Genomic DNA, 18,721 nt, shown 5'->3' on the forward strand with positions numbered 1-18,721 from the left:
GCATTGGGCCGAAACAATGGAAGTGTGTTAGCATGACAATGGACGTGCCGGCTCGAGCGGAGAGAAGACATCTCAAGTGGAATCCTCCAGAACCCCCTTGGATCAAGCTAATGTGAAGGGGAAGCTGTTGGATGCCACAGGAAGTGTGAGAGGAGGTGGGATCATCCGCGATCACTGCGGAGCTTTGTTGAAGGCCTTCGCCACTTCACTACGCGCCGACTCCATCAAAGGCTACTGTTGGCCAAGGAGATCGGAACTGCAATACTGATAGAATCAGACGCTGCACAAGCTATATCACTCATCAATTCGAAGAATCTAGAGCCAACACAGACGCGACATCTCATGGCACGTCTCGTCCTTCTCCAAAGGACCTGTGCCGTCAGGGCCACCTTCATCCACCGCGAAGGCAACATGGCTGCGGACTACCTTACCAAAATGGGTTCGGAGCCTGCACCAATACAAATATTTGAGGGTCTCTCGGCACCAAGGCATCTCAAAGCAATCGTCCGTATGGAGCATATGGGTATACCAAACATAAGAGTTGAGAATGTGGAAGAGTAAGAGGTAGCATCTTACTCTCTGAGGATGAGGAGACTCTTTTGGGGTTGAGTAGTAGGATGTCCGGTCCATGATTGTGGATAGGACAACTTTGTACTCTCCTTTGGTATTTGAACATGTCACTTTTGGGCATGTCTGATGTAATTCTCTTATTCATGATATAAAGGGATGAGGGACCCACGAACCCTCCGCCACTTCAGTGTTTGAAAAAAAATTGTTTATTTTGCGTATGGTGTGTAGTGTTTATGTTTTATGTAGTGTGTCCAACGTGTATTTTGTGTAATTTATTACACAATCAGATAATTAAGGCAAAAGAATTTACTTATGGATTCACAATTTTTAATCCTTGCAGGCTCTGTTTTGTGAAGGAAAGACCGAAGGAAATAACTTGAAATGCCTTTTATGTGTGATGCTTACTTCTTGCTCATATTTGACGAAATGTTGATTGAAATGGTGCTCGAGCCGCTGGTCAGCACAGCTGATGCAAAACAAATCAAACTATAAAATTATTCTTCTGGTGCAAAAAAGCAATCAAAGACTCCCAGTAAGATAAACTAAAGGAGGACAAATTGCACCATAGTATATATATATATATATATATATGTAGTGGAAAATATCAATAATTGTATACCTTAAGTGACTCAAACCCATATAAAGGATGCTTACTGAACGCCCCATATTATCTTTCCCCTAGGAAAGTGACAAGTTTATCTGCTCCACAGGCCATTAGAACAAGCTTAAACATTGCCAATGCATCTCTTGTGTCAATTGCCTAAATACGAGGGAAAATAAACAAGTCATAAGTATGATGGTTTAGCAATCAAACCAAGCTGTAAAACATGCATATGCAAGGAATTACTGATCTTCGAAATCATGAACCTATTCAGGTGTCAAGAGATTTGGTGACCTCTCCTGGTTGACATCATAAGAATTAGATCTTGCTCCTAAAACTTCACAAAACCTGATGGACCATCACAATAATGATTTCTCATAAACCTGTTATAAACCTCACAGTCTTCATTTTCATTTGGCATTAAAAATAGAAAATTCTAGACGAGAGATCAAAGAATATCAGTAACCATCAGGATGAGAGTAGCTAGATAATTTCAGAATGTAAAGAATCTATTCTCATCGCCATTGCATCTATTAATGTCGAAGCAGACCACACATTATCGTAAAAAAATATTAATAAACAGCAAATATGATTTACATACCTTTTAGCAGTCAGATAGAGGTAGGCGATTAAACTTAAGGCCAACGTTTCTCAAATTATTCCTTGCATATGTTTCCTTTGTGGTCATTGTTTGACTCCCCAAGCAATTTCTGGATGCCAACAATTTGTTTTAGAACAAAGATGTACACGATGGTATGGCTACCATGTAAAACACAAAGAAGAGCGGAAGCTAATAAGAACATATTCATAATATATAAGCTTAGACAGAAGCAAGTCATTATAGTTTTTAGTCTTGAACAGCAGAAGACTCCCTATGAAAATTCACAGAGTTCGAACTCAATCCCTAAACATCAAAATCATTCAAATTAGGGATTATCGTGTTAAACGAGCCCTAGCTTTTCGCACTAAGACTATATGACTCCTAAAGGATGGTGTTGGAGTGCTACCTCAAGAACAGTCTCAAGATTGTTAGAGAGCTAAGAAAGAGACAGGGCACGAATATGTATGAAGCTTCAAAATGGCTCACTGGGATAACGTGTGTTTGGTGGATATTCAAAGGAAACAAGGCTCAAACATGGGTATCTTAGTTGCCCTCTATCCCTATTGCATATTGACCATACTATATGAAGAATACATGCAAATTAAAGTCACTCAGAAAAAATTAGTGTGTGTTTTACATCAAGGCTCAATATGGCATTAATCCAACTCAAAACTCATTATTCCATCATTCTTAAATCACTTAACAGGGGTCATGTAGTTAAAAACCGAACTCATAAAAAAAGCAAAAATTAATAATTAGGACATGCTCGACTAGCTAATAAAACAAACACATAAAAACACAAACGGCAAGACACAAATGAGCAACCCCTTCGCCCACTAAGGCCATACTCTCAAGTTGGGGCTTACTGTTGAAGAAGACTCAAAACACTGACCAACAGAGAAACAGAAGAATACAAGAATAGAAAGGGGTCACCTTGTGTGCTGGTCAGCTTTGCATGCCATAGGATCTCAGGCATGTCCAAGATTGGGCAGTTTCTCTTCTTCCCCTGCATCTTTAGAACTGTGTCAGCCTCATTATCAACTCCCTTTGTCCCTTGCAACAACTCTTGAGGTGGCTGATTTCGTCTGCTCCAACAGCTCTTTATCTTCTTTCTTTGTTTGAATCACTTTTATTCTTATAGCCAACTTCCTCATTTCATTCCCTCTATCCACTCTCTTTTCTTTTTCACATTTAACTTAAACATAGCACCAAACCGAAATAGGCAAATAAAGTTGATAAAAAAAATTATTAGAAACAAAGCTACAGCATGGAACAAAGGAAGAAGACAAGCATTTCAGCCGGCTTACTTCATCTGCAAATATAAAAAATTATCAAATATACACAGGCTTAAACTGAATAGCTTGCAGCTAACATGATAATTATAGACATGCTTACTTCATCCGCAAATATAAAAATTAGCAAACCAGATAGAAAAATTAGCAACTTGCTAAACCAATATGTTAACAAGACAAGCAATTCTCCGAGTATATTAGGTATTATATATAAAAATATTCTGCCATTGTACATAACTAGCACAACTAGCATGAATGGATCATTGTTGCAGATGATCAATAAATATTCTGCCACCAACACAATAAGTATAATGGATTTTTCATAACTGAACCGGTCAATATCAAATGGTACAAATTGCCATTTTCTATCATACATGAACACTATTTGTAGCTCCAATTTCACTTAGCTAGATAACATTTAACAAATGCATACCCATGAAAACAACCATAGTAATTGTTTACTACAGCATAACAACAATAATCAAGTTCTAAATCTACTTGAGGTTCCCTTGCTCTAGCTAAATTATTGCCTTTGTACAAATATTCCACTAAAGTAAAATGACAAGTACACTAACCTCCCGGGCATGATGCTGAATTCTGAATGTTACGCCCTCTTTCTCCCGGTTAGTACTGATGTTTAGCTGAAAATGTTACATATGTAGCTTTGGGAAGATTTGAAAATATATCCAGCAATGATAAGAATCCAATAGGTGTCTGATCTAGCACACCATTGTAAACATACAGTAAAGAGACACAATTTGTTCGATAGTAAAATATATCTATTCAACAAATGCAGGTAAAAGTCCGATAAAATAACAATTAGCAGATGAGAAAAATGAGTTGGGTGTATTATTACGGTTCATCTTAATGTTTTACTGATTGACAGAAAATGGCTTTAGTTGCCCTTCTTCTCATGCTACCCATAATAGACATAAATAGAACTATGTCAATCAAAATACTGTGTGAAAAAGGAAAACCCTACTATACAACAATTATAACGCTGATTACCTTCTCAAAAGGATCCACACAATCTTGGTTGACTTCAAAATCCTCTTCCAGTCATTTCCATCTACCTCATATTCTTTTGATTGTAAATATGTTTCACCAGCACCAATAATAAAATTACAGTATCAGAAGGGTTATGCTAAAATATTTAATGCACAATTTAAAATCAGAACAGTCAGCATTAAGTTGATTAATGTATTAATCATTCAGATAACTAAGGCACAATAACTTAATTACGGATTCACAAATCATAATCCTTGCAGGCTCTATTTTGTGATGGAAAGACGGCAGAAAACAAATTGAAATGCCTTTTGATTTGTAATGCTTACTTCTTGCTCATGTTTGACGAGATGTTGATCGAAATGGTGCTCGAGCCGCTCGTCAGCATAACTGATGCAAAATAGTTCAAAATATAAAGTTATTCTTCTGGTGCAATAAAAGCAATCAAAGACTCCAAGTAAGATTATCTAAAGTGGGACAAATTGCACCATAGTGGAAAATATCAATCATTGCATACCTTAACTGACTCAAATCCGTATCAAGGATGTCTACTGACCGCCCCATATTGTCTTTCCCCTAGGAAAATGACAAGTTTATCTGCTTCACAAGCCATTCGAACAAGCCCAATGCATCTCTTGTGTCAATTGCCCAAATATGAGGGAAAATAAACATGTCATAAGTGTGATGGTTTAGCTATTAAACTAAGCTGTAAAACACTCATATACGAGTAATTATTGATCTTCGAAATCATGAACCTATTCAGGTGTCAGAGATTTGGTGACCTCATCCTTTCGTGTTCATACCCTCCAGGTTGACATCATAAGAATCAGATCTTGCTCATAAAACTTCACAAAACTTGATGGACCATAACAATAATGATTTCTCATAAACGGTGCTATAAATCTCAGTCTTCATTTTCGTTTTGGCATTAAAAATAGAAAATTCTCAACGAGAGATCAAAGAATATCAGTAACAGGATGAGAGTAGCTAGATAATTTCAGAATGTATAGGATCCTGATTTTTTCAAAGAATTTTCCCGTCTCATAAAGAACCCACAGTAAAAAGCTCACATCGATATAATTAAGCCAAAAATAATTTATTTATAATTTTAAAAACCTAAAAGAACATATAAATGTAACATATCCTATATCTAGAATTAAGTGGCATGTATAATACGTTATCAAAACTTTATCATCACTACGACAAGGAAATTCTAATCATAAGTCACAAAGACACCCACCCACATTATGGTCTCAAACAAATGTATATAACTAGCACAACTAGCATGAATGGATCAGCCTTTCATTGTTGCAGATGATCAATAAATATTCAGCCACCAATACAATAAGTCTAACGGCTTTTTCATAACTGAACCGGTCAAAATCAAATGGTACAAATTGACATTTTCTATCATACATGAACACTATTTGTAGCTCCAATTTCACTTAGCTAGATAACATTTAACAAATGCATACCCATGAAAACAACCATAGTAATTGTTTACTACAGCATAACTACAATAATCAAGTTCTAAATCTACTTGAGGTTCCCTTGCTCTAGCTAAATTATTGCCTTTGTACAAATATTCCACTAAAGTAAAATGACAAGTACACTAACCTCCCGGGCATGATGCTGAATTCTGAATGTTACGCCCTCTTTCTCCCGGTTAGTACTGATGTTTAGCTGAAAATGTTACATATGTAGCTTTGGGAAGATTTGAAAATATATCCAGCAATGATATGAATCCAATAGGTGTCTGATCTAGCACACCATTGTAAACATACAGTAAAGAGACACAATTTGTTCGATAGTAAAATATCTATTCAACAAATGCAGGTAAAAGTCCGATAAAATAACAATTAGCAGATGAGAAAAATGAGTTGGGTGTATTATTACGGTTCATCTTAATGTTTTACTGATTGACAGAAAATGGCTTTAGTTGCCCTTCTTCTCATGCTACCCATAATAGACATAAATAGAACTATGTCAATCAAAATACTGTGTGAAAAAGGAAAACCCTACTATACAACAATTATAACGCTGATTACCTTCTCAAAAGGATCCACACAATCTTGGTTGACTTCAAAATCCTCTTCCAGTCATTTCCTTCTACCTCATATTCTTTTGATTGTAAATATGTTTCACCAGCACCAATAATAAAATTACAGTATCAGAAGGGTTATGCTAAAATATTTAATGCACAATTTAAATCAGAACAGTCAGCATTAAGGTGATTAATGTATTAATCATTCAGATAACTAAGGCACAATAACTTAATTACGGATTCACAAATCATAATCCTTGCAGGCTCTATTTTGTGATGGAAAGACGGCAGAAAACAAATTGAAATGCCTTTTGATTTGTAATGCTTACTTCTTGCTCACGTTTGACGAGATGTTGATCGAAATGGTGCTCGAGCCGCTCGTCAGCATAACTGATGCAAAATAGTTCAAAATATAAAGTTATTCTTCTGGTGCAATAAAAGCAATCAAATACTCCAAGTAAGATTATCTAAAGTGGGACAAATTGCACCATAGTGGAAAATATCAATCATTGTATACCTTAACTGACTCAAATCCGTATCAAGGATGCTTACTGACCGCCCCATATTGTCTTTCCCCTAGGAAAATGACAAGTTTATCTGCTTCACAAGCCATTCGAACAAGCCCAATGCATCTCTTGTGTCAATTGCCCAAATATGAGGGAAAATAAACATGTCATAAGTGTGATGGTTTAGCTATTAAACCAAGCTGTAAAACACTCATATACGAGTAATTATTGATCTTCAAAATCATGAACCTATTCAGGTGTCAGAGATTTGGTGACCTCATCCTTTCGTGTTCATACCCTCCAGGTTGACATCATAAGAATCAGATCTTGCTCATAAAACTTCACAAAACTTGATGGACCATAACAATAATGATTTCTCATAAACGTGCTATAAATCTCAGTCTTCATTTTCGTTTTGGCATTAAAAATAGAAAATTCTCAACGAGAGATCAAAGAATATCAGTAACAGGATGAGAGTAGCTAGATAATTTCAGAATGTATAGGATCCTGATTTTTTCAAAGAATTTTCCCGTCTCATAAAGAACCCACAGTAAAAAGCTCACATCTATATAATTAAGCCAAAAATAATTTATTTATAATTTTAAAAACCTAAAAGAACATATAAATGTAACATATCCTATATCTAGAATTAAGTGGCATGTATAATACGTTATCAAAACTTTATCATCACTATGACAAGGAAATTCTAATCATAAGTCACAAAGACACCCACCCACATTATGGTCTCAAACAAATGTACATAACTAGCACAACTAGCATGAATGGATCAGCCTTTCATTGTTGCAGATGATCAATAAATATTCTGCCACCAATACAATAAGTCTAACGGATTTTTCATAACTGAACCGGTCAAAATCAAATGGTACAAATTGACATTTTCTATCATACATGAACACTATTTGTAGCTCCAATTTCACTTAGCTAGATAACATTTAACAAATGCATACCCATGAAAACAACCATAGTAATTGTTTACTACAGCATAACAACAATAATCAAGTTCTAAATCTACTTGAGGTTCCCTTGCTCTAGCTAAATTATTGCCTTGGTACAAATATTCCACTAAAGTAAAATGACAAGTACACTAACCTCCCGGGCATGATGCCGAATTCTGAATGTTCCACCCTCTTTCTCCTGGTTAGTACTGATGTTTAGCAGCAAATGTTAGATATGTAGCTTTGGGGAGATTTGATAATATATCCAGTAATGATATGAATCCAATAGGTGTCTGATGTAGCACACTAATGTAAAAATACTGTAAAGATATTCATATAGCACCTGCTATCGTTGCATTTTATGTTGCATCAGCCATAGCATAAACATGAGGAGTGTCCAAAAGCTTCTTTCTTTATCATCCCCATATAGCTGGACATTTTTAAATGGATTGACTAAGAATAATACAGGGCCAGCCATTCTCTATTCAAATCAAAGACAAGAAAATTGTTTATAAGATTTAGAGGCAATCAGTATAAGCAAATAAAATGAAAAGGTGGAATTACATATATATTATCTTCTAAATATCTATACCGAAGATTGTGAATAACTGAAGGCTCATTCAAATAACTTAGTTGTGCAAAATAATCAACTTAGTCAAGTATCTAAGGATTGGTTGGTAGAAGGTCTTTTGTGGGAACGGTCACAACCTGTAGTGATAATGCAGTAAGTGCAAAGTTCTTGAAGAATGCAACAAAAGCAGTGAAGAGATGAAAAATTAAATGAACTAACACTTACGTCCAATACCAGAATCAAAGCTTTCTCCCCTGAGTTTGATTTTATTTACCCAGATTCCCATAGATCATCATGTCGCCGACACCAAACACAAAGATTCTAAAATCATGTCATCACCAACAATGAGTAGCTGAGAGCAAAATTCTATTTGTAAACTGAGAGTTGCTGAACATTTAGGCAAGACAAAGATGCAACATTCTGATCATTCACGAGGCCAACTCTTTTCTCATGTGTCCTACTATAGTGTCGAGCAAAACAAAGTGCAAAGAAACTACACACATGAAAAGATGCATTCCAACGTAATATAGATAAGCCCGAAGTTTTAGATAACTACCTAATCTCAGGTAATGCAACCAGCACCAAGTCCATAAACCATTAAGAGTCCAAATGGACAGCATGATATCCCTCTAAGCAAAAGCATTGGATCCTCCTCCAATCTCTTAGCATGATCAACTGCTTCACAACTCTAGCCTTGCTCGCTGCTCGTCTCGCCATGGTGATTGTGTGCTATGGAAACACAACATTAATCCCCTAATCAATCACACAATCTCAAACAACGTTGCTTTTCAAGTAATATGAAGATAAGGTTACTTGCATTTTTTGCTTTCTTGACATTCTCCGTTTCTTTTGAGCTCTATTTTGTTTGCCTCTTGTGAAGTTTCTCTACAGAATTTTCTCCATCTTTGGTTTTCTCGTTGTTGGCATGTAAGATTTCACTCAATGTTGGTAGTCCGACATGACTTCTACCTCCTACAAAATGCAGACCACACATCAATTCTACGAACATTTTAATCATTTGATTCATTATTTCATAATTAGAATAAAATGGGACCATCAATCTTAGGATGAAATTCAACACATCAAAACAGAACAAAATTATTATAGTTCGAATTGAATCCCTAAAAATGAAAAATCATTTAAATTAGGGATTCTCATGTTAAACGAGTTATAGCTTTTCACACAAAGAAAACTGTGATTCCTTAACGATAGAGTTGGTGTGCTACCTCAAGAGCAGTCTCAAGATTGTTAGAGAGATGAGAAAGAAACTTGTCCAATGAATCAAACCCTCTCAGCAAAAGCACTGAATCCTCCTTAAATCACTTAGCATGATAGACTGCTTCAGAACTGTGAAGACCAAGCACAATCCAGCTCCATGTTAGGGAAAAGTAGATATGAAATCAATGATATTAGTACTATTTAGACTTGGAAAAAACTCACATTTTCTTGGAACTCTTTCTTTGATACTGCTTTATACTTTTTTTCTAGATCTGTGACACCAATTTTTTCTTTTCTTTTTCTTCTTTTCTCTTTTTTTTCTTCCCACAGATCTGCTTTCCCTTTTTTCCTTCTTTTTCTTTTTTTTTCCTTTTTTTCTCTCCATTTTGCTTTTATTCTACCCCTTCCATGTTTCTATTTACACTTTCTGCCCTAATGTTGGCTGACTACAATCAATATCTCACAAGAAGATGAGATATCATGTGATGTCAGGTTGTCGAAGTTGAAACTCTCATCTTCAAAACCTTTTTGCGGAGACAAAAATCAAACCGCATTCCCCATAGCAAGCTCTCATAAGAAGATGAGATATCATGTGATGCCAGCTGGTGGTACTCGAAAATGCAGGAACTGGGTTACCCTCGTCAAGTATGCATTGTCATTTTCCTGTCTTGATTGCTCTGCTAAAAGTGCTTCAAGTTGAAGCTTCACCAATTCAACGTCTTCATCTCCCGTTACTCCATCACAAAGTTTCTTGTTCTCTTCCTCCAACAGCCCACATCTCTCTTGCATAAATGCCATATCCCATCTGACCCACATCGGCTCTCTAGCCATGCTCGCTGCTTGTCTCGCCATGGTGATTGTCATCTATGGAAACACAACATTAATCCCAAAATCAATCAGACAATATGTTAACAATGCAAGCATTTCTCCACGTATTTAAAGAGACTCATATAACACCTGCTATCGTTGCATTTTATGTTGCATCAGCAATAGCATAAACATGAGGAGTGTCCAAAAGCTTCTTTCTATATCATCCCCATATAGCTGGGCATTTTTAAATGAATTGACTGAAATAATACAGGGCCTGTCATTCTCTATGCAAAGCAAAGACAAGGAAATTGTTTATAAGATTTAGAGGCAATCAGTATAAGCAAATAAAATGAAAAGGTTGTCAAATAGAGAATTACATATATATTATCTTGTAATTATCTATACCGATGATTGTGAAGAACTGAAGGCTCGTTCAAATAACTTAGTTCTGCAAGATTATCAACTTAGTCAAGTATCTAAGGATTGGTTGGTAGAAGGTCTTGTGTGGAAACTGTCACAACCTGTAATGATAATGCAGTAAGCACAAAGTTCTTGTAGAATGCAACAAAAGCAGTGAAGAGATGAAAAATCAAATGAACTAACACTTACGTCCGATAGCTGAAACAAAGATTTCTCCATAGAGTTTGATTTTATTTGCCCAGATTCCCATAGCTGATCATGTTTCCAACACCTAGCACAAAGATTCTAAAATCATGTCATCATCAATAATGAGTAGCTGAGATCGAAATTCCATTTGTAAACTGTAATTTGCTGATCATTTGGGCAAGATAAAAACGCAGCATTCTGATCATTCATGAGGCCAACTCTTTTTTAATGTGTCCTACAATACTGCTTGATATGTTGCATTGACAACACGGAGCTTTAACTACCCCAGCCAAATGCTTTAGTGTCGAGGAGAACAAAATGCAAAGAAACCAGACAAAGGACAAGCTGCATTCCAAAGCAATATATACATATGCCTGCAGGTATGAAAATATATTAAAGCTCAAACTTGTTTTAGATAACTACCTAATCTCAGGCAATGCAACCAGAGCCAAGTCAATAAACCATATAGAGTCCAAATGGACAGCATGATAACCCTCTAAGAAAAATCATTGAATCCTCCTCCAATCGTTTAGCATGATCAACTGCTTCACAACTCTACAAATCGGGAACAAGTACAATTCAACTTCAGTTTAGGGCTAAATAGGTAGGGAACAATGAGATTAGGACAACTATTTGGAATGCAAAAAACACACCTTTTTTGGCTTTTGGTTCTCAACAATCATGTCATGCGGCTGATAAGAGAGCTCTGGAAGAACTTATCGAAAGAAGGGCTAAACATCGACGAAGAAGAAACCGTGGAATATCAATGGTCCTGATGAAAATTGGAACTTAATTATCAGGGTTCAATCCATATTCCGAATTAAATGAACAGCGGCATGGATTTTAAATAGAGCAGTAGAAATACTTTGGGAAGGGAAGTCGGTATTTATCCCCTTTTGTTAATATTCTGTAGCCGAGCCTCAGATTTATCAGAGAGAACCTTCTGACAGTAGCCAATCAGGAGTACGTTCGACACTCTGAAGTCGTATGTGTGGCAAGTAGAAGTCTAGTCATCTCCCACTGCCTTGGCTTCTTCGAGTTCTCCAAGCTTTACCAAAGAGCCCATCATGAAGCTTCTTGTTCTCTTCCTCCAACAGCCCAGATCTCTCTTGCATAAATGCATTATCTATCCCATCTTCTTCAATCAGTTTTCAAGCCATGCTCACTGCTCATCTCGCCATGGTGAATGTCAGCTATCGAAATACAACATTAATCATATAATCAATCAACAACCTCAAACAAAGTTCCTTTTCAAGTAATATGAAGGTAAAGGCTTACAATTTTTGCTTTCTTGAACTTCTCCGTTTTTTTAGGCTCTTTTTTTTGCCTCATGGGAAGATTCTTCATCATGTCATCGTTATTTAGACAACACTTCATCCCCACATGGTTCAAACAAGGGGATAACATAGTATTCCACAGCTTATTCGGGCTATTTTTTGCTTCACATTTTTGTGGATCACTCTATTTTTTTTCTAGATCTGTGAGACCAATTTTTTCTTTTCTTTTTTTTTCCACAGATCTGCTATTTCTTTTTTTTTTCCTTTTTTTTTTCCTTTTTTTCTCCCCACTTTCTGCCCTAGTGCTTGCTGACATCATGATTACCCTTTAAGCAAAATCATTGAATCCTCCTCCAATCTCTTAGCATGATTAACTGCTTCACAACTCTACAAATCAGAAACAAGTACAATTCAGCTCCAGTTTAGGGCTAAATAGGTAGGGAGTCAATGCGATTAGGAAAACTATTTGGAATGCAAAAAACATACCTTTTTTGGCTTTTGGTTCTCAACAATCATGTCATGCGGCTGATAAGAGTGCTCTGGAAGCACTTATCGAAAGAAGGGCTAAACATCGACGAAGAAGAAGCCGTGGAATATCAATGGCCCTGATGAAAATCGGAACTTAATTATCAGGGTTCAAATCCAAATTCCGAATTAAATGAACAGCGGCATGGATTTTAAATAGAGCAGTAGAAATACTTTGGGAAGGGAAGTCGGTATTTATCCCCTCTTTTGCTAATATTCCGTAGCCGGGCCTCAGATTTATCAGAGAGACCCTTCTGACAGTAGCCGATCAGGAGTACGTTCGACACTCTGAAGTCGTATGTGTGGCAAGTAGAAGTCTAGTCACCTCCCACTGCCTTGGTTTCTTCGAGTTCTCCAAGCTTTACCAAAGAGCCCATCATGAAGCTTCTTGTTCTCTTCCTCCAACAGCCCAGATCTCTCTTGCATAAATGCATTATCTATCCCACAGATGTGCTATCTCTTTTTTTCTTCTTTTTCTTTTTTTTCCTTTTTTTCTCCCCACTTTCTGCCCAAGTGCTGGCTGACTACAATCAATATCACACAAGAAGATGAGATATCATGTGATATCACACCTTTTTGTGGAGACGAAAAATCAAACTGCATTCCCCATAGCAAGCTCTCGTAAGAAGATGACATATCATGTGATGTCAAGTGGTGGTACTCCACAATGCAGGCACACCCACATCTCTCTTGCATAATGTCATGTCCGATATGATCCACTTCAGCTCTGTAGAGCAGAAATATAAAAAATTAGCAAAGCAAAAAGATAATTTTAGCAACATGCTAAACCAATATTTTAACAAGGGAAGCATTTCTCTCGGTATTTAAGGTAATATATAGCACCTGCTACCAATGCATGGTATGCTGCATCATCCCCATATAGCTGGAAATTTTTAAATGGATTGACATATTGCCGGATTGACAGAAAGTAATAAAGGGCGTGCCATTCTCTATGCAAAGCAAAGACAAGAAAATTGTTTAAAATTAGAGGCAACATGTATAAACAAATAAAATAAAAAGGTTCTCGAATAGAAAATTACATGGAGTATGTATTATCTTGTAAATATCTATCCTGAAGATTGTGAAGAACTGAAGGCTCGTTCAAATAACTTGGTTGTGCAAGAACGTCATCTTAGTCAATTATCCGAGGAATAGTTTGGTAGAAGGCTTATTGTGGGAACTGTCACAACAAAAGTAGTGAAGAGATGATAAAGCAGTAAGTGCAAAGTTATTGTATAAGCAACAAAAGTAGTGAAGAGATGAAAAATGCAAAGAAACCAGACACAAACAAAGTTGCATACCAACGTGCCTGCAGGTAAGGAAATAGATTAAAGCTCTAACATGTTTTAGATAACTACCTAATCTCAGGTAATGCAACCAGCACCAAGTCCATAAACCATAAAGATCTAAATGGACAGCATGATAACCCTCTAAGCAAAAGCATTGGATCCTCCTCCAATCTCTTAGCATGATCAACTGCTTCACAACACTACAAATCGGAAACAAGTACAATTCAGCTCCAGTTTAGGGCTAAATAGGTAGGGAGTCAATGAGATTAGGACAACTATTGGGAATGCAAAAAACACACCTCTTTTGGCTTCTTGTTCTCAACAATCATGTCATGCGGCTGATAAGAGTGTTCCAGAAGCCGTGGAAAATCAATGGCCCTAACAAAAATCGAAACATAACTAACAGTGTTCAATCCATATATTGAATTAAATGATGAGCGGTATAGATTTTAAAGAGAGCAGTAGGAATACTTTGGGAAGGAAAGTCGGTAATTATCCCCTTTCGGTAATATCCCAAAGCTGAGCCTCGAATTTATTGGGGAGTCCCTTATAACAATATCCCATCAGCAGTAAGTTCGGCACTCTGAAGTCGTATGTGTGGCAAGTAGAAGTCCAGTCATCTAGCACAGCCTTAGCTTCTTCGAGATCTCCAAGCTTTACCAAGGTGCCCATCACGAAGCTTCATGTTCTCTTCCTCCAACAGCCCAGATCTCTGTTGCATAAATGCCATATCCCATCTGATCCACTTCAGATCTCTTGCCTTGCTCGCTGCTCGTCTTGCCATGTCATTGTCAGCTATGGAAACACAACATTAATCCTATAATCAATCAAACAACCTCAAACAATGTTGTTTTTCAAGTAATATGATGAGTAGGGTACCTATAATTTTTGCTTTCTTGACATTCTCTGTTTCTTTTGAGCTCTTTTTTGTTTGCCTCTTGTGAACTTTCTCTACAGAATTTTCTCCATCTTTGGTTAAGTTGATGATCTTGCACAACTAAGAAAACTATGATCCCTTAACGATGGAGTTGGTGTGCTTCCTCAAAAGCAGTCTCATGATTGTAGAGAGATGAGAAAGAGACTTGGCCACTGAATCAAACCCTCTCAGCAAAAGCACTGAATCCTCCTTAAATCACTTAGCACGATCAACTGCTTATGAACTCTGGAAACAAGCACAATCCAGTTCAAGGTTCGGGAAACACAAAAACGAAATCAATGATATTAGAAGTACTATTAAGACTGCAAGAAACTCACATTTTCTTGGAACTCTTTCTTTGATTCTGCTCTCTATATTTTTTCTAGATCTGTGACACAATTTTTTCTTTTTTTCTTTTCTTTTTTTCTTTTCTTTTTATTTTTCAACAGATCTGCTTTCTCTTTTTTTCTTATTTTTCATTTTTTTTTCCTTTTTTCTCCTCATTTTGCTCTTATTCTACCCCTTCCATGTTTCTTTTTTCACTCTCTGCCCTATTGTTGGCTGACTACAATCAATATCCACAAGAAGATGAGATATCATCTGATGTCAGGTTGTCGAAAGTTGAAAATCTCATCTTCAACACCTTTTTGCGGAGACGAAAAATCAAACCGCATTCCTCATAGCAAGCTCTCATAAGAAGATGAGATATCATGTGATGTCAGGTGGTGGTACTTCCAAATGCAGGCACACCCACATCTCTGTTGCATAATGTCATATCCGATCTGATCCACTTCAGCTCTGTAAGGCAGAAATATCAAAAATTAGCAAAGCGGAAAGAGAAAATTAGCAACTTGTTGAACCAATATTTTGAACAAGGGAAGCATTTCTCCAGTTATTTGAGGTATTATATAGCACCTGCTACCATTGCATGGAATGCTGCGTCATCCCCATATAGCTGGACATTTTTAAATGAATTGACAGAAAGTAATACAGGGCCTGCCATTCTCTATGCAAAGCAAAGACAAGAAAATTGTTTAAAATTAGAGGCAATCTGTATACACAAATAAAATAAAAAGGTTCTCGAATAGAAAATTACATGGAGTGTGTATTTTCTTGTAAATATCTACACAGAAGATTGTGAAGAACTGAAGGCTCGTTCAAATAACTTAGTTGTGCAAGATCATCATCTGAGACAACTATCTGAGGAACAGTTGGTAGAAGGTTTATCAACCTGTAGTGATAAAGCAGTGAGTGCAAAGTTCTTGTAGAAGCAACAAAGGCAGTGAAGAGATGAAAATTCAAAGAAACCAGACATAAGAAAAGTTGCATTCTAACGTGCCTGCAGGTAAGGATATAGATTAAAGCTCAAACTTGTTTCAGATAACTACCTAATCTCAGGTAATGCAACCTGAACCAAGTCCATAAACCATAAAGAGTCCAAATGGACATCATGATAACCCTCTGCCAAAAGTGCTTCAAGTTGAAGCTTCACCAATTCAACGTCTTCATCTCCCGTTACTCCATCACAAAGTTTCTTGTTCTCTTCCTCCAACAGCCCACATCTCTCTTGCATAAATGCCATATCCCATCTGACCCACATCGGCTCTCTAGCCATGCTCGCTGCTTGTCTCGCCATGGTGATTGTCATCTATGGAAACACAACATTAATCCCATAATCAATCAGACAATATGTTAACAATGCAAGCATTTCTCCACGTATTTAAAGAGACTCATATAGCACCTGCTATCGTTGCATTTTATGTTGCATCAGCAATAGCATAAACATGAGGAGTGTCCAAAAGCTTCTTTCTGTATCATCCCCATATAGCTGGGCATTTTTAAATGAATTGACTGAAATAATACAGGGCCTGCCATTCTCTATGCAAAGCAAAGACAAGGAAATTGTTTATAAGATTTAGAGGCAATCAGTATAAGCAAATAAAATGAAAAGGTTCTCAAATAGAGAATTACATATATATTATCTTGTAATTATCTATACCGATGATTGTGAAGAACTGAAAGCTCGTTCAAATAACTTAGTTCTGCAAGATTATCAACTTAGTCAAGTATCTAAGGATTGGTTGGTAGAAAGTCTTGTGTGGAAACTGTCACAACCTGTAATGATAATGCAGTAAGCGCAAAGTTCTTGTAGAATGCAACAAAAGCAGTGAAGAGATGAAAAATCAAATGAACTAACACTTACGTCCGATAGCTGAAACAAAGATTTCTCCATAGAGTTTGATTTTATTTGCCCAGATTCCCATAGCTGATCATGTTGCCAACACCTAGCACATAGATTCTAAAATCATGTCATCATCAATAATGAGTAGCTGAGATCGAAATTCCATTTGTAAACTGAAATTTGCTGATCATTTGGGCAAGATAAAAACGCAGCATTCTGATCATTCATGAGGCCAACTCTTTTTTAATGTGTCCTACAATACTGCTTGATATGTTGCATTGACAACACGGAGCTTTAACTACCCCAGCCAAATGCTTTAGTGTCGAGGAGAACAAAATGCAAAGAAACCAGACAAAGGACAAGCTGCATTCCAAAGCAATATACATGCCTGCAGGTATGAAAATATATTAAAGCTCAAACTTGTTTTAGATAACTACCTAATCTCAGGCAATGCAACCAGAGCCAAGTCAATAAACCATATAGAGTCCAAATGGACAGCATGATAACCCTCTAAGAAAAATCATTGAATCCTCCTCCAATCGTTTAGCATGATCAACTGCTTCACAACTCTACAAATCGGGAACAAGTACAATTCAACTCCAGTTTAGGGCTAAATAGGTAGGGAACAATGAGATTAAGACAACTATTTGGAATGAAAAAAACACACCTTTTTTGGCTTTTGGTTCTCAACAATCATGTCATGCGGCAGCGGCTGATAAGAGAGCTCTGGAAGCAATTATCGAAAGAAGGGCTAAACATCGACGAAGAAGAAACCGTGGAATATCAATGGACCTGATGAAAATCGGAACTTAATTATCAGGGTTCAATCCATATTCCGAATTAAATGAACAGCGGCATGGATTTTAAATAGAGCAGTTGAAATACTTTGGGAAGGGAAGTCGGTATTTATCCCCTTTTTGCTAATATTCCGTAGCCGGGCCTCAGATTTATCAGAGAGACCCTTCTGACAGTAGTCGATCAGGAGTACGTTCGACACTCTGAAGTTGTATGTGTGGCAAGTAGAAGTCTAGTCATCTCCCACTGCCTTGGCTTCTTCGAGTTCTCCAAGCTTTACCAAAGAGCCCATCATGAAGCTTCTTGTTCTCTTCCTCCAACAGCCCAGATCTCTCTTGCATAAATGCATTATCTATCCCATCTTCTTGACTTCAGATTTCAAGCCATGCTCGCTGCTCGTCTCGCCATGGTGAATGTCAGCTATCGAAATACAACATTAATCATATAATCAATCAACAACCTCAAACAAAGTTGTTTTTCAAGTAATATGAAGGTAAGGGCTTAAAATTTTTGCACTCTTGAACTTCTCCGTTTTTTTAGGCTCTTTTTGTTTGCCTCATGGGAAGGTTCTTCATCATGATCATCGTTATTTAGACAACACTTCATCCCCGCATGGTTCAAACAAGGGGATAACATAGTATTCCACAGCTTATTCGGGCTATTTTTTGCTTCACATTTTCGTGGATCACTATTTTTTTTTCTAGATCTGTGAGACCAATTTTTTCTTTTCTTTTTTTTCCACAGATCTGCTATCTCTTTTTTTCTTCTTTTTTTTTCCTTTTTTTCTCCCCACTTTCTGCCCTAGTGCTGGCTGACATCATGATAACCCTTTAAGCAAAATCATTGAATCCTCTTCCAATCTCTTAGCATGATCAACTGCTTCACAACTCTACAAATCAGAAACAAGTACAATTCAGCTCCAGTTTAGGGCTAAATAGGTAGGGAGTCAATGAGATT

At 36.9% G+C, this 18,721-nt stretch overlaps 2 long non-coding RNA genes across 2 annotated transcripts; both read right to left on the reverse strand.

The window, feature by feature from the left end:
- Window positions 1-813: 813 nt before the first annotated feature.
- LOC121782332 lies at window positions 814-1,411 on the reverse strand. The gene is made up of 2 exons (XR_006046310.1): window positions 1,190-1,411; window positions 814-1,036 (listed from the first exon to the last, which is right to left on the reverse strand). It is a non-coding gene; the product is annotated as an uncharacterized LOC121782332 (long non-coding RNA).
- Window positions 1,412-13,024: 11,613 nt separating this feature from the next.
- LOC121782333 lies at window positions 13,025-14,334 on the reverse strand. Its single transcript, XR_006046311.1, has 5 exons — window positions 14,171-14,334; window positions 13,941-14,071; window positions 13,623-13,762; window positions 13,426-13,532; window positions 13,025-13,309 (listed from the first exon to the last, which is right to left on the reverse strand). It is a non-coding gene; the product is annotated as an uncharacterized LOC121782333 (long non-coding RNA).
- Window positions 14,335-18,721: the final 4,387 nt, after the last annotated feature.

Source organism: Salvia splendens, chromosome 20 (assembly GCF_004379255.2).
Source record: "Salvia splendens isolate huo1 chromosome 20, SspV2, whole genome shotgun sequence".
Classification (NCBI taxonomy): domain Eukaryota; kingdom Viridiplantae; phylum Streptophyta; class Magnoliopsida; order Lamiales; family Lamiaceae; genus Salvia; species Salvia splendens.